The sequence below is a fragment of the Pleurodeles waltl genome, chromosome 11 (genome assembly GCF_031143425.1).
Source record: "Pleurodeles waltl isolate 20211129_DDA chromosome 11, aPleWal1.hap1.20221129, whole genome shotgun sequence".
Taxonomy (NCBI): domain Eukaryota; kingdom Metazoa; phylum Chordata; class Amphibia; order Caudata; family Salamandridae; genus Pleurodeles; species Pleurodeles waltl.
Window position 1 is genome coordinate 481,801,910 of NC_090450.1, and position 14,020 is coordinate 481,815,929.

Here is a 14,020-nt window from a genome sequence, read left to right on the forward strand (position 1 = left end):
CAAGGGTGAAGAATAGGAGTACTAGAAATACAAATTTACATTGGTGAATAGATAAAAGCTTGGAATGAAGAAATAAGGGAGCTCTTCTGGGTAGAGGCATTATTCTCACCTACTTTACTTGCTTGGAATGGTTTTTACCAAAGGTTTGATGCAAAGGGTTGGTTGGTATTTCTGACTATTCCCTTGACTCTTGGTATTTTCCAGCGAGGCAGGTAATATGTATCCCAGCATCCATTAACCATCACCTCTCTATTGACTTTCACCAGGGGCACCCATGATGTTCTAATAGCTGCATGATTCAATTCAGCAGAATAAGCACTACAATGTTGGCTGTGCAATGTGCGTCAAACAGTTTCCAATACATGGCAATGCAAATATAAGGTGTGTTTCTCTTCCCTAGCAGTTCCCACTCACTCAGTCACTTTCTAGTATTGCACTCCTTTAATCTTTCTTTACTTCTGTCCCAGCTTTCCGAGTAATTTGAAAAATCCATTCTTTGCTTGCGACACATTTTTTTAGCCAAGTGATATGTAAATATAATTCATTATGGCTTCTATACCAGATTTACTTCTCTTCAAATTTTTCCCTTTAAACATTTGCAAACCACAGTGACTCACTACTAGCCAGACCTTAGGCACATGATGTTGATGATGAAGTGATCAGTAAAGTGTGTACTCTACCTACTCAGCCTAATCCCCTCAACCTTGCCCTGCAGTTGAGTAAGTTAATAAGATTCCTTTCCTTACTGCAAAGCAAATGTATTTTTTGGAAAAAAGCTATTATTACAAAGTGTAGTGGAAAAGGGTGATCAGGGCCATGAGTAAAGTGGGACTAAGTAAGTGCCTTGACTTTCATGGATGGGATAGTCTGTGACATACATGACAAATACAATCTAAATACATATACATATACCATCCCTTAATCCTTTCACGGTACTGCAGTACATTGCTTTTCCCACTGTCTACATAAGTCAGACAGGATGTCTGGATGATTCATTTTATTATACCACATGGCATGTTTCATTCTTAGTATTCATCAGCCTTGTAGTCTGGGTGCAATTTGAAGGCATTTATTTAGGGGAAGAACAGGGCCATTGGAATTACATAATTTTCTATTATAGCTGTCCCAGCTGCAGACAGTAACAAGTATAATTAGGGCACCAGCTGAGCTAGCATACCAACATTCATTTAGCACAACAGGAAACATAAGAATACTAGTACTCCAGAGTACATAATACCTGTGACTCTAATCACCTCAAAATCGAATGGCCTGAGGTGACCAGCAAATATACTGCTGCTGTGCCACTACATGATTGTAAACAAATGTTTTGCTCAGAGAATTGCTTACAATTTCTCTTTTTTCTTTCTTGATACAGCTATTCCTGCTGGTCCTCCGTCATGGCAGGAAACAGCAGCCCTGCTGTGCTGTCAGAAGCTGGAGGCCATCAAGGCAGAGTGTCAGCGGCTGGTGGTCCTTGAGGATGAGGAAGAGGAGAAGGCAGCAGCAGTCGCTGCCAATGCTCAGGGCCCCAGCCAGCCCCCAGTGCCTCCAGCCCATGCTCAACACCAGCACTGCAGTTCCAGGGCAGCTGCCTGCCGCCACACCATCACTGATGCCACCCCTCAGACACGGCTTTCCAACGCTGCATCCTTAGAAGGTTGGTGCAAACGGACGCCAGGCAGGCACACATGGTGGGGCTCTTTAAACGAGTCCTGGCCCGCCTTCAGTGCCCTCTTCTTCCCCTTGTTTAACCTTTTATTTTGGTGGGTGGGACTTGTTGTGTGTGGAGAGGGTTGTAATGGGTTTTTGGCACCAGGACTTTTGCACTTTGTTTTCTTTTATTAATGGACAGTTGGACTTAGTTTTTTGGACATTGGTTGGGGAAAGGGAGATTGGTTTGAGGAAATGGGTTGGCCAGATGTGGGTGGAAGTGGTGGATTTCTATTCTTTTTGTTAGGGACTGGGGGTTAACAAATATTTATTTATAGTTGCTTACGCCTAAAATCTTTTTTGAAGTGCTTTACTTTGCACTGCTGCCTTTTAGTGCAGCCTGTTTTTAAAATCTGCTGATAGTGTATTTAGTTTAGCATAGCATGTTTTAAAATCTGCTGATAGTGTGTAACAATTAAATATGCAGTTCGGTATCCTTGTCCTACTACTCTACTAGTCTCTGCAGTGCATTGTGCAACCATATTTGGCCTATAGGGATTGGGGCAGAGATTTGCCATTGCCAATTATATTGCCTAAAGTAAAAGTACACCAATGTGCCATAGTTCTCTTACCTGAATAGAAGAAGCGAGGGCTGCATGGTTTCTCAAGGTGCCATGGTGGTGTAGTAGTAGCATGTGTTGGAGTGTAGTTTTATAATCAAAATTAACATGAACATTTTTGCTAATTAATGCATAATGATTCTGCATAGAAAATGTATTAATGTGCTTTTACTAAACGTGTCTTTGAAATGTGCCCACGGGGAGTGGCCACCAATGTATACGATGATTAATGAAACTGACTAATAATGAGATATTAATGTATTATTGTGTGATTTGTATTAGCATTAAAGAGTTATATGTTAAGGTTTTGCTAATTAATCACTAGGCCTTAGTTAGCATGAGTCGGGGCCTAGCTGCCCGGTTTCATATTAAATGTGTGTTTCTAACGTGCAGTGTGCTGACTTGCTGAAGGACATGTAGTCGTATTTTTCCAGAAGCTAGAAGAGATGTGTAACCGTAGTAAATCTTCTCATGAGACTCAACTCGCTCGAGGAGACATTCTTGCCGAGCGCAACAGTGTAATTCGCAACATGTACAAGGTCATTTAGACTAGGGAAGACAATGGGACTACTGACTGGCGTAACAACTGTCACTTATTCCTCACCTGACATTCTACCCATTGGAGGCGTCAAATCAAGGAACCAATAAACTACGTGAAAACTGTTATGGGGTGACAATCGTAATGAGAAGATAAGTAAACCATTGGATGGAGATGAAGGTGCGCCAAAATGTGCCCAATTGGAAATGAGGGGACTGTACAACAAGATCGATATAAAATTTTTGGACACAAGGAGAAATCAGCCAATACATGCCATTCCTTTGCCTTAGCCATTGCGTGCCTTATGCTGTTACCATGACTTTCTGTTACTCGGCTTAAAGACTTTGCTGTTTGAACTTTGCAAACCATCCTCACTTACTTGGCCTTGCCCGATTCATACTTTTCCTCCTTATGAGGGAGGTATTCCCTTTTACCCGGTCTTCCTGAACTTTGCTGTGTTTCCTGGCTGATGGCAAATCAACTGATGTCCTGAGGGCGAAGACTGACTCTGTATGCTGACCCATTACGGAGGGTAACTATATGATGATGAAATTGTAATTGTCTGTTTGCCTTTTCTTTCTAGGTACCAACTGGTTCTTTTGGTAGAGACCATAGATAGATGTTTTCTAAATTTGTGTTGCTAAATTGTTTTGCATGAAGCCCAACATGCCAATGCTAATTCGGGGTTAGTTGAGGAATTCACTGAACGGACGCAAATAGACAAAATGACTTAATCTATGCTTTGTTGAATAGTGCGCTAAGGATAATCTGCTAAAGTTAATCCATGTTGACGTCATGCTATGTTCTAATGTTTATGATCTTTACTTTGATGAAATCCTATTCGAGTTGCCATATTATGACAATGGTGATGTGTTTTCTGGTTTTGAGACTAATAAAAGTAGAATTGTAGTCAATAGGGAATAAATATCATAAATCGTACTAAATTTTGTGTGGTTATTCATGGCTGAAAGGTCACGGTGGTTTCCGAGTCTTATTGATGTCATTGATTACTTTGATTGACTTGCTGTTGTGAATATTGATGAGGTCACTGACTTATTGATTGTCATGTTGATTAGTTGTCTCATCCTAAGGTGTCTTCAATCAGGGTCAAAAGATTCATCGACCTAAAATGAGTCCCAGAGTGAATAAATTATCTAGATTGGAACGCGTTATCAGTTCTGGTAGCAGAGGACAGCATTGTTTGGAATTGTTTGTTTGAGATAATGCAAATTGGAGGTAGGATGTTCCCCGAAGTCCCAAATGACTTTCCCGGAATCTCGGAGCTTGCCGAAGTGAGTTGGGTATGTTCTCGGCGTTCTAGTGATAGTATGAGTGAAGTAGAATTTGCGCTTGCTCAGCTTATGCATATCGCAGGTGAATTGTGAGGTTTGTGAGAATTTAGGGCAGGTAATGTTTTAGTAGGAGTATGAGAGTAGGGAAGTCGGCGAACTTCATGTGAGTGTGGCACTTTGTGCTCAAAAATTGTCCACGTGGTTGTTGGTGATGTACGGACCCGGCGTGGTCTAAGATTCCGGAATATATTGATAAGTGTATGAGACACTTGGTTTATGTTGTAATTTGTGCGGTTTAATAGGTCAATTGGACATGATTGACGAGTCGGGTTTGAGTCAAAGTGTGTGAGTGAAACCTTCAATGGAGATTTGGCAAGTTCTAAAGTGCACTAGAATGAACCATTGACAAGTCGAGAGTAGGATTTGCGGGTCAAATTCTGCTTGTGAGTGCGGGATCTGAGAAGGAGAGAGTAGTGGCCGAGGCTTCAAGTGAAATCTCTGTAAAGTTCTGAAGTGATTGTGTTACCCTTCCTGTAGTAAACCGGCAAATGTGGGTTTTGTTGTTAAAGTGCGCGCAATATATTGCATTCGTTTTGTGTGAATAGAGAGTGAGGAAGACAAGCCATAAGACTTTGTCAGCCGCAGTGTGTGTGAGTGTGACGTCATTGGAGCCGCGCTGGGATAGGTCAGTTGCCGAGAGGGGTCGCGCATGGATTGGCAGCCGTCCATGAGAGGCAATTGGTTGAGAAGGTAGGCAAAGGGTGTTCTGGGAATTAAAGTCACTTCCTGATTAGACTCCAAACAAAATAAAAGATGCAAAAATGAAGTTTTTCAAGGCTTTAAGGAGTGCTTTGAGGGGAGATACATACATTACAGCCAGTGTGGGGGAGCGTACACCGATAGAGGATACTCCGGCTTATGCCGTCATGGAAGAGAAGGGAGTCACGCCATGCCTTTGGCTAAAGCAATGGTACAAAATGACAGAAAAGGAAGGATGCTTGGCGTTTCCGGAGCACAGAACGTTCATCATATGGATTCAGGAAAATTTGCGGAGGGTGTTAAATGAGTAGAAGCCGCCTCCGAGGCCAGCTCAGTATAAGGCGTTAGCAATTTGGGAACTGGTGGCAATTCAGAAACAGCAGCAGAAATTTGAGAGGAGAATGAGGAAAGCATAGAAGACTCTAGCGGAGGCTAGATGGGATAGTGAGAACAGGATGTGGAGAAGGGAAATAATAGACAGAATTAGGATGTTTCCGTCAATTACTCAAGAAGCCGAAACACAGGGAAGAAAGGCAACTTGTAAAACAGACAAGGGGTCTAGTAAGCAAAAGGAAACTCAGAAGTCTTGGGTAGATGCAGATGATTCTGATGATGATGAGGTTCTAAATCACTTGTTACATGATCGACCGCCACCGTATGCCATACATGACAATAAACCGAGTACTAGTGTAGGTCCTGTAAATACGACACAAAATCAGGGAACCACTAGCGCAGCACACCCAAATAATGTTATCACATCAGCTCTGATACAGAATGGTGCTAGTGTATCCACTGCACCCGAGACACAGATACAGTTGTAGCCACCAACAATTCAGAGGCTCTATCCTGACATCCCAGTGTTAGAGACAACTACGAGTTTGATGGTGCCGCCTGATCCAGTATACACAAGATCAAAGTTAGTGCAGATTGAGCCAACTCCACAATTGCTGCCCCAGCGGTAGCAACAGATGGTCCAGAATTACACTTCAGTCACAGGACAGCAGTCAGTTACAGCACCTATGATGAATCAAGCTACGGGAGTTAATGCTCCACAGGGATTGGGAAACAGACAGGCATCAGCCGCTATATCATTACCAATTGTTGGTTCGCCAGCACCATCATATGCACAGGCCAAGCCTAGTGTATGCGATCAGGGAGTAATGACTCAAGAGGTGTTAAGAGGAGGGTTCACAGGAAATTCCCAAGGGACGACACCGGGAGAACTGACAGTCGAGGGATCTAGGTCCTTGTTGGACTTCAGTCTGATGGGGGTTCCTCTAGAGACAATGAGACAAGCAGGTTTGGGTATACTGATTCCACAGGTACTGAGTGCAAATACGTCACAGACACCAACGATGCAGGCTGGAAATATCTTGTTGCAGGGCTTAATCGGGCAACAGTTGACTGAGTGGTTAGACAAGATTAGCACTCAACAGACAACTTCTGTGACAGCAGAGCGGTCAGAGAGAGAGGAATACCTGAATTTTATAAGGTTGGGTGTGGAAGCAGAAGAATTAGTGGAAGGAACTATGGGAGTGAACAGATTAGAATCATACACTGAAGCGGAATTGAGGTTTCTGTGCCCGAAAAATAACCAATGAAGTGAGTAAGGTGCACCAGAGGTTAGCGAACACAGCAGACAAATACGGGATAGACTTAGACAATACTAAGCATCTGAAAAGGAGTTATAGTTATAGGTTAGACTTCGAACCTAAAGATTTTGACCATATGATGTCTACTGGGATGAAGGCACACCTTAAAAAGATACTACAGAGTGCTCAAATTTGGGGAGCATTAGTGAAGTGGGAAGGCAGATGGGCAAAGAAAAGAGATGAGGGGAAAGGTGACTGCCCGGAACCGCAGGAGGCGAAAGCTGCACTAGACACAGGAACAATAAAGATGTTACCAATGAGAGAAACAGCTGTAGGGGTTCTAGTTCATGTACCGTGGTCTAGAGGTGGCATTTTGTCATTCACAAATGACTATCCCAGGTTGAGGGAAAAGCCGATAGAGTGGTACCAGCAGACGGATAGGTTTGTGAAGCTTGCGAAGTGTCTTTGGGAAGACTTGAATACACTGTTTGAGATTGTAGTTCCAGTTGATTTGTGGCTTGAGTGCAACAGGGGTGTGGATTGGCTGACAGAGGAACCGGCAAGGGATAAGATTACTGGAGCACCGTCTCCTGACGTGCTGAGTTATTACCATAAGGTGATTGAGTACTTGAAGCAGAAGGTGTCACTGCAAAATATTGACTGGCAGAAAATTGATCGAACGGCACAAGAAAGATAAGAGTCGATACATGCTTACTATGAGAGGTTGTTAAAGGCGTTCAAACACTATAGTGGCACGGAGGTCATAGAACCGAAAGACATGAATCATCTTGTGTTCAGGTTCATTGAGGGATTGAGACCAGAGATTAGCCAGATGATTAAGAATCATTTGATCTGCTGGCAAGCGAAGCCGCTTGATGAGGTGTTGCAGTATGCGAAATACTGTAGCGATGAGATTGAGTTGAAACAGAAAAAGCTGAAAGAGAAGGTGATGGTGATGCAAATTAAGGCAGCTCAGGCAGGGATGCAGGGAAATGGAGTACAGCAGGTGGTACAACAGCACCCTCAAGGAAACAGAATGTTTCAGACGCAACAAAGAGGCAGAGGTCGGGGAGGTTTTGTGAACCGTGGTCCAGACTTGAATACTGTTGTAGTTCAAAATGATGTGCAAGGGATGAAAAAGGTGTTACCATGCCATGCGTGCGGGAGCGTGGGACACTGGAAGTGGGAGTGCCCGACGATGGTGCAGGATGGTGTTGTTCAACAAAGCAATGATGTCCATACATTTGAAAATGTGAGGGGTCCAAGAATGAGGGCTTCAAATCCAAACTTCCAGAATAATATGGTGCAGGGTCTCCAGCCTATGCAACAAATGTAAATGCCACGTATGCAACCAGCACAGATGCAGCAGGTGCAACAGCATGTTCCCATGGTACCTAGCCAGCAAATGCGATGGGACAGCAACAGGTAATGCTTCCTCAACAGGTCACAGGTCAAACAATGAGTCAAAATAATACAGTACAACAGTTCCCATTGCGTGGTGAGAATGGAATAAACAATGAATGGTCGGATGATTGTTCAGATAGTGAGGAGTGCAGGCTTGCAGCATCCCTAGAAGTAGATCAGAGGGGACCTTACGTGCAGGGGAAGGTGATGGGTCACAAGGTTTTGTTCCTGGTTGACACAGGAACTTCACGCTCTACAGTCAGAAGTGCAGAGGTTCCGAAATTGCCGCTTTTGGGGCGTACCATAAAGGTGGTAGGAGTAGCAAATCAGCTCCTGACAAATCCGATTACAGATCCGGTCCAAGTTAATATTGGTACTTTCCAGGGACTACATAGGTTTGTAGTCTGTGATTCAAGTCCTGTGTCCCTACTGGGAAGAGACTTTATATGTAAGACGAGGTGTTCAATAACCTGTTCCAATGAAGGGATTGAGGTGCAGACAAACAGTGATGACGAGGGGGACGATGGTCAGATCTCAGAGCCAGAGACGGAGACCACAGATGAGGAGTACCCTTTGATAAGCTTCTTTCCGATGTTCACAGTGACTGATTTGCCAACCGAATTACAGGGAACGGTGACAGAGAAGGTGTGGGACTTGACAGGAAAAGAAGTGGGACTGATAAAAGGAGTAGAACCAGTCAAAGTAGATGTGAAGCCAAATGCTGTGTTTCCCCAGGTACCGCAGTACCACATGGCACAAGATGTTCTCATACAAGTGACGCAGATAATTGCAGACTTTGTGAAGCAAGGGGTCTTAAAAGAAGTGATGAGCAGCCCATGTAATTCGCCAATGATGGGACTGAGAAAGCCTTGTGGGAAAGTTCGAATTGTCCAGGACCTAAGAAAAATTAATGAGATAGTGGTAAAATGTTGCGCTAAAGTGCCAAATCCAGCTGTGATCATGTTTCAGGTTCCATGCGACACAGAGTGGTTCACGGTTGTGGACCTGTCACAAGCATTTTTTTCGGTGCCTCTTCATGAGGACAGCCTATTTCTCTTCAGTTTCAAATTCTTGGACAAGTTTTACAGTTGGTGTCGAATTCCTCAAGGGTTTTCAGAATCACCTTCCATCTTCAATCAGATATGGAAGAAGGATTTGAATCATTGGAACTGCCTTTTAATTTGACTTTAGTGCAGTACATTGATGACTTATTGATTGCGACAAAACGAAAGATGACTGCAGATATGAAACTATTGCCCTACTGAATCATTTGGGAAAGAACGGACATAAGGGGGGTCATTCTGACCCCGGCGGTCCGAGACCGCCGGGGCCAGGGTCGGCGGGAGCACCACCGACAGACCGGCGGTGCCCCGCAGGGCATTCTGACCGCGGCGGTTCGGCCGCGGTCAGATGCGGGAAACCGGCGGTCTCCCGCCGGTTTCCCGCTGCCCTGCAGAATCCTCCATGGCGGCGGAGCGCGCTCCGCCGCCATGGGGATTCTGACACCCCCTACCGCCATCCTGTTCCTGGCGGGCCTCCCGCCAGGAACAGGATGGCGGTAGGGGTTGCCGCGGGGCCCCTGGGGGCCCCTGCAGTGCCCATGCCAAAGGCATGGGCACTGCAGGGGCCCCCGTAAGAGGGCCCCACAAAGTATTTCAGAGTCTGCTATGCAGACACTGAAATACGCGACGGGTGCCACTGCACCCGTCGCACCTTCCCACTACGCCGGCTCAATTCTGAGCCGGCGTCCTCGTGGGAAGGTTGATTTGCCCTGGGCTGGCGGGCGGCCTTTTGGTGGCCGCCCGCCAGCCGAGGGCAAATCCCAAATTACCCTCAGCGGTCTTTCGACCGCGGAGCGGTATTTTGGTGGGGGAACTTCGGCGGGCGGCCTGCGCCGCCCGCCGAAGTTAGAATCACCCCCAAGGTGTCCCCAAAGAAGCTATAATACTGTCAGACAGAAGTAAAGTACTTAGGCCATCTAATTGAGAAAGGGTTGAGGAAGATCTCTTAAAGAAAGAGTGACAGCCATATTGGAAATGAATCCCCCGACATCCAAGAGGGACGTGAGGATATTTTTGGGAATGGTGGGTTACTGTTGTCAGTGGATTCCCAACTTCTCGATTATCTCTAAGCCTTTGGTTGACTCTCAAGGAGATAAAGGATGGCCCGGGTAACCTGACTATGTCCGAGAAAGAAATTAAGGCTTCACTGAACTGAGAGAGAGCATGTGCAGGGCTCCAGCCTTAGGTATGCCTGACTACACAAAGCCTTTTGTATTGTTTTGTCATGAACGTGATGCTTGTTCTCTGTCTGTCTTGACACAGGTCTATGGAGGTGCAAACCGCCCAGTAGCGTATTTTTCAGCTACTTTGGACCCAGTCGCAGCAGCCTTACCGGGTTGTTTGTGTGCAGTTGCAGCAGTTGGTCAAAGCCTTACACAGTGTGAAGGCATAGTGATGGGACATCCTTTAACAGTAATGGTCCCACACTCAGTTGAAATACTACTCACCTGGACTAAAACGCAGCATATGACAAATGCCCGCCTGACTAAATATGAAACCATTATACTGGGGTCACCTAATGTGTCTTTGAAAAGGTGTACTGTGTTGAACCTGGCAACTTTGCTTCCTAATGAAAATACAAATGTTGATGATGCTGAGGAAGTAGAACATGATTGTCTTGAGGTATCAGAACTGTGTACCAAACCGAGATCTGACATTAAAGATACTCAATTGTAAGAAAATGATTACATTATCTTTGTTGATGGTTCATGCCTGTGAGACTCAGTAGGAGTACTAAGAGCTGGATACTCTGTGTGTACAATCACCGGTATCCTGGAAGCATCTTGGCTCGAGAGAGTGTATTCCGCTCAAGTGGATGAACTGGTTGCTCTTACTAGAGCATGCCATGCTGCTGAAAATTTGAAAGTGACTATCTATATTGACAGCAGATACGGATTTGGGATTGTCCATGATTTTGGCCAATTATGGAGCCAGAGGGGTTTCCTGACCTCTTGGGGTTCTCCAGTGAAAAATGGTGAAAGAATTAAGGAATTATAATACGCGATTCAGTTACCTCTTGAAATTGCTGTGGTGAAAAGCAATGCTCATGTGAAATCGCAAGACTTTGTGTCAATGGGAAACGGATATGCAGATCAAGTCGCAAGGTTTTGTGCATTGAACTATATATTGTTCAAAGATCAGTGGGAATTGTTATTGGAAACTGAAAATGAGACATGCACAGGTTATGCATTGAGGGTGGTTGACACAATGGAAGAGTTAAAATTGTTGTAGGGACGTGCCAGCAAAGAAGAGAAACGTTCTTGGCTTAAATTGCAATGTGTACAAAGACCTGATGATTTGTGGGTTTCAGATGAGGGGAAAATGGTTTTGCCAAACAGTCTTTTGTCACAGTTTTAACATGGACAAGCACATATTGGGAGAGATGCCATGATTAGGTTGTTCAAAATTGACTGGTTTAACCCAAAGTTCAGACAAGCCACAGAAGTGATTTGTCACAGGTGCATCATCTGTCAGCAGATGAATGCGGGGAAAGGGACCGTGGTGAATTTGAGCCACATCGGGAGAGCAGGAGGTCCATTTAGCAGGATGCAGATGGATTTTATCGAGATGCCTGTGTGTGGAGGGTTGAGGTACGTGTTGGTGATTGTGTGTATCTTTAGTCACTGGATTGAAGCTTACCCTACACTACATGTAGGAATGACAGACTCACAGTAGCGAAGTTGCTGCTTAGGGAGTTGATACCACATTTCGGGTTTCTGATCTCTTTAGAATCAGATAGGGGAAGTCACTTCAACAACGAGGTGGTTAAGCTCTTGTGTGCTGCACTGAACATTGAACAGAAGTTGCATTGTAGCTATCGCCCTGAAGCATCAGGACTAGTGAAACAGATGAATGATACCTTGAAGTTGAGAATGGCAAAAATGTGCGCAGCTACCAATCTGAAATGGCCAGTTGCATTGCCCTTAGTACTGATGTCAATGAGAAATACACCTGACAAGAAAACAGGGCTTTCTCCTCATGAGATTCTGATGGGTCGAGCTATGAGATTGCTCGCAATGCCTGCAAATGCTCTTGTGAATATCACGGATGATATGGTGTTGGACTACTGCAAGGGTCTGGCTGATGTGGTCTGCTATTTCTCTCACCAGTTGGAAGCAACCACGCTGCCACCGATAAGTGATCCAGGTCACAATCTGAAAGCCAGTGACTGAGTTGTTGTCAAGAAACACGTGAGGAAGTCATGTTTGGAGCCATGTTGGAAGGGGCCGTATCAAGTGATACTGACAACTACTACTGCTGTGAAATGTGCGGGATTTCAAAAGTGGATCCATGCCAGTCACACCAAGAAGGTGAGGTGTCCAACTGATGAGGAAAGTGTGTTATCGAAGATAACAGCTAAAGAAAAGGAAGTTTCAGGGCCGGAGAGTAATCAAAGGGGAACTGAGACTGAAGGAGAGCCCGTTGAGGACGGCCTGGTCACTCAAACCGCAAAACAGATCCAGAGGGGTGACGGTGAGCCTATCTCAACTGAGGCACCAGGAGGACCGACGCAAAGAGAGGTTCTCCCAGAAGTAGACGGATACGGGTTTGGAGTTGAGCCCCTGACAGACCCGGAAGGTGAAGGAGGCGAAACAGAAGGAAGTCAGAGTGTTCAGACTCCTCCTAAGCCACTTGCCGAGCCATCAAGAGAAAACACCATAGCAAAAGAAGATGGCATTGACCAGCAACCTGAAAATCCGAACAGTAAAAGGACACTGAAAGGAGATAAATGGCCAGAGTCACAATCTGCAAAAGAGAAAGTGGTAATAGATAAAACAATAGAGGAAGAAGTTGATACCACAAGGAGGGAGGATCTGAGTGAAGGAGAATTGCAGGGTGACCGCAAGCTGAAAAGAAAGAGAATTGCAAACAGGAGGTACGCAGGTCCTGAATGGGCGTATGCAACATCAGCTGAGTGGCAACAAGAATTCTTGGCATTCTGTTTTGATCAAGAGATTCCAGGTCAATTCTACAGCACCTGAATACAACCACAGAGAAGAGAGATTGTGTTAAATTAAAAATAAAGCTTTAAAGCTGGGCGAAAAAGAGACTGATAGATTACCGGATGTGACACTGTTAACCTCAATTGACTTTTGAAAAACAGATTTTGACAAGCTGCTAACCTGATTTGACAAGGATCCTGGGAGTGACTGAAACGCTGTAAATACTTTGCTTGAAAGAAGAAAAAAAAAGAGCTCAGTTGATTGTTTGCCTTTATATTGTTCTGCTTTCTGATTCTTTACAGATCATGATTAACACTAGGGATAACAATAATAGGAGCAGGATTCGTAGATGGTTGAGTATTATTTTGGGTGTTGTGTGTGCAATAGTAATAATAGCTGTGATTGTGGGAATACCATTGGTGGATAAGAGTGCAACTAACATTGCTTCAATTCCTGAGACTGCTACACTAGCACCATGGGAGAGATTTGAGCAAGATACAAAATATTTGCATGAGGGAACTAACACAAAAGGGGAACTATCTACTAATGTTTTCTATCACTTGTTGAATGAGTATATTGAAACAATGGATGCAAAAAATTGTTATGTGTGCACGAAAATTCCTTCATCAGTACAAGAAGGGGTTACTTATCATAGTTTGCCACTAATTTATGGGATAAGTTGTAGTTTGTTATTAACAAGGCTTTATGATCAAGAATATATTCAGTACTTCTATTCTAATCTAGACGTAGTGTTTTCTTTTGTGCCTATAAATGAATATTTGAGTAAGATAGCTAGAGATCATAGTATAAAAATAGTTAGAGGTTTCATTGAGCCCACACTGACATTTGGTACAGCTTATGCGCATCGCAATAATCTAACATGCTTATTAACGCCTGTAGAGAAGAGCTTTTTAGATCACACTGATGATAGAAGAAAAGCGTTAAAAGAAAAGCTAGCAAAGGGATTAGAGAAACTAACGTTTGCAAATGATTATGCTTATAGTACAATAAAGACTCAAGGCAAATTAGCTATAGATGCATTACACGTAGGAAAGCTTTGTATATATAGGCCAAAATCTGACCATGACACTTTATTTGTGGGAACGAGTGAGTGCAGAAATGTGTTTTTGTTTCAGAGTAAGTGGACGTTCATGTTAAAT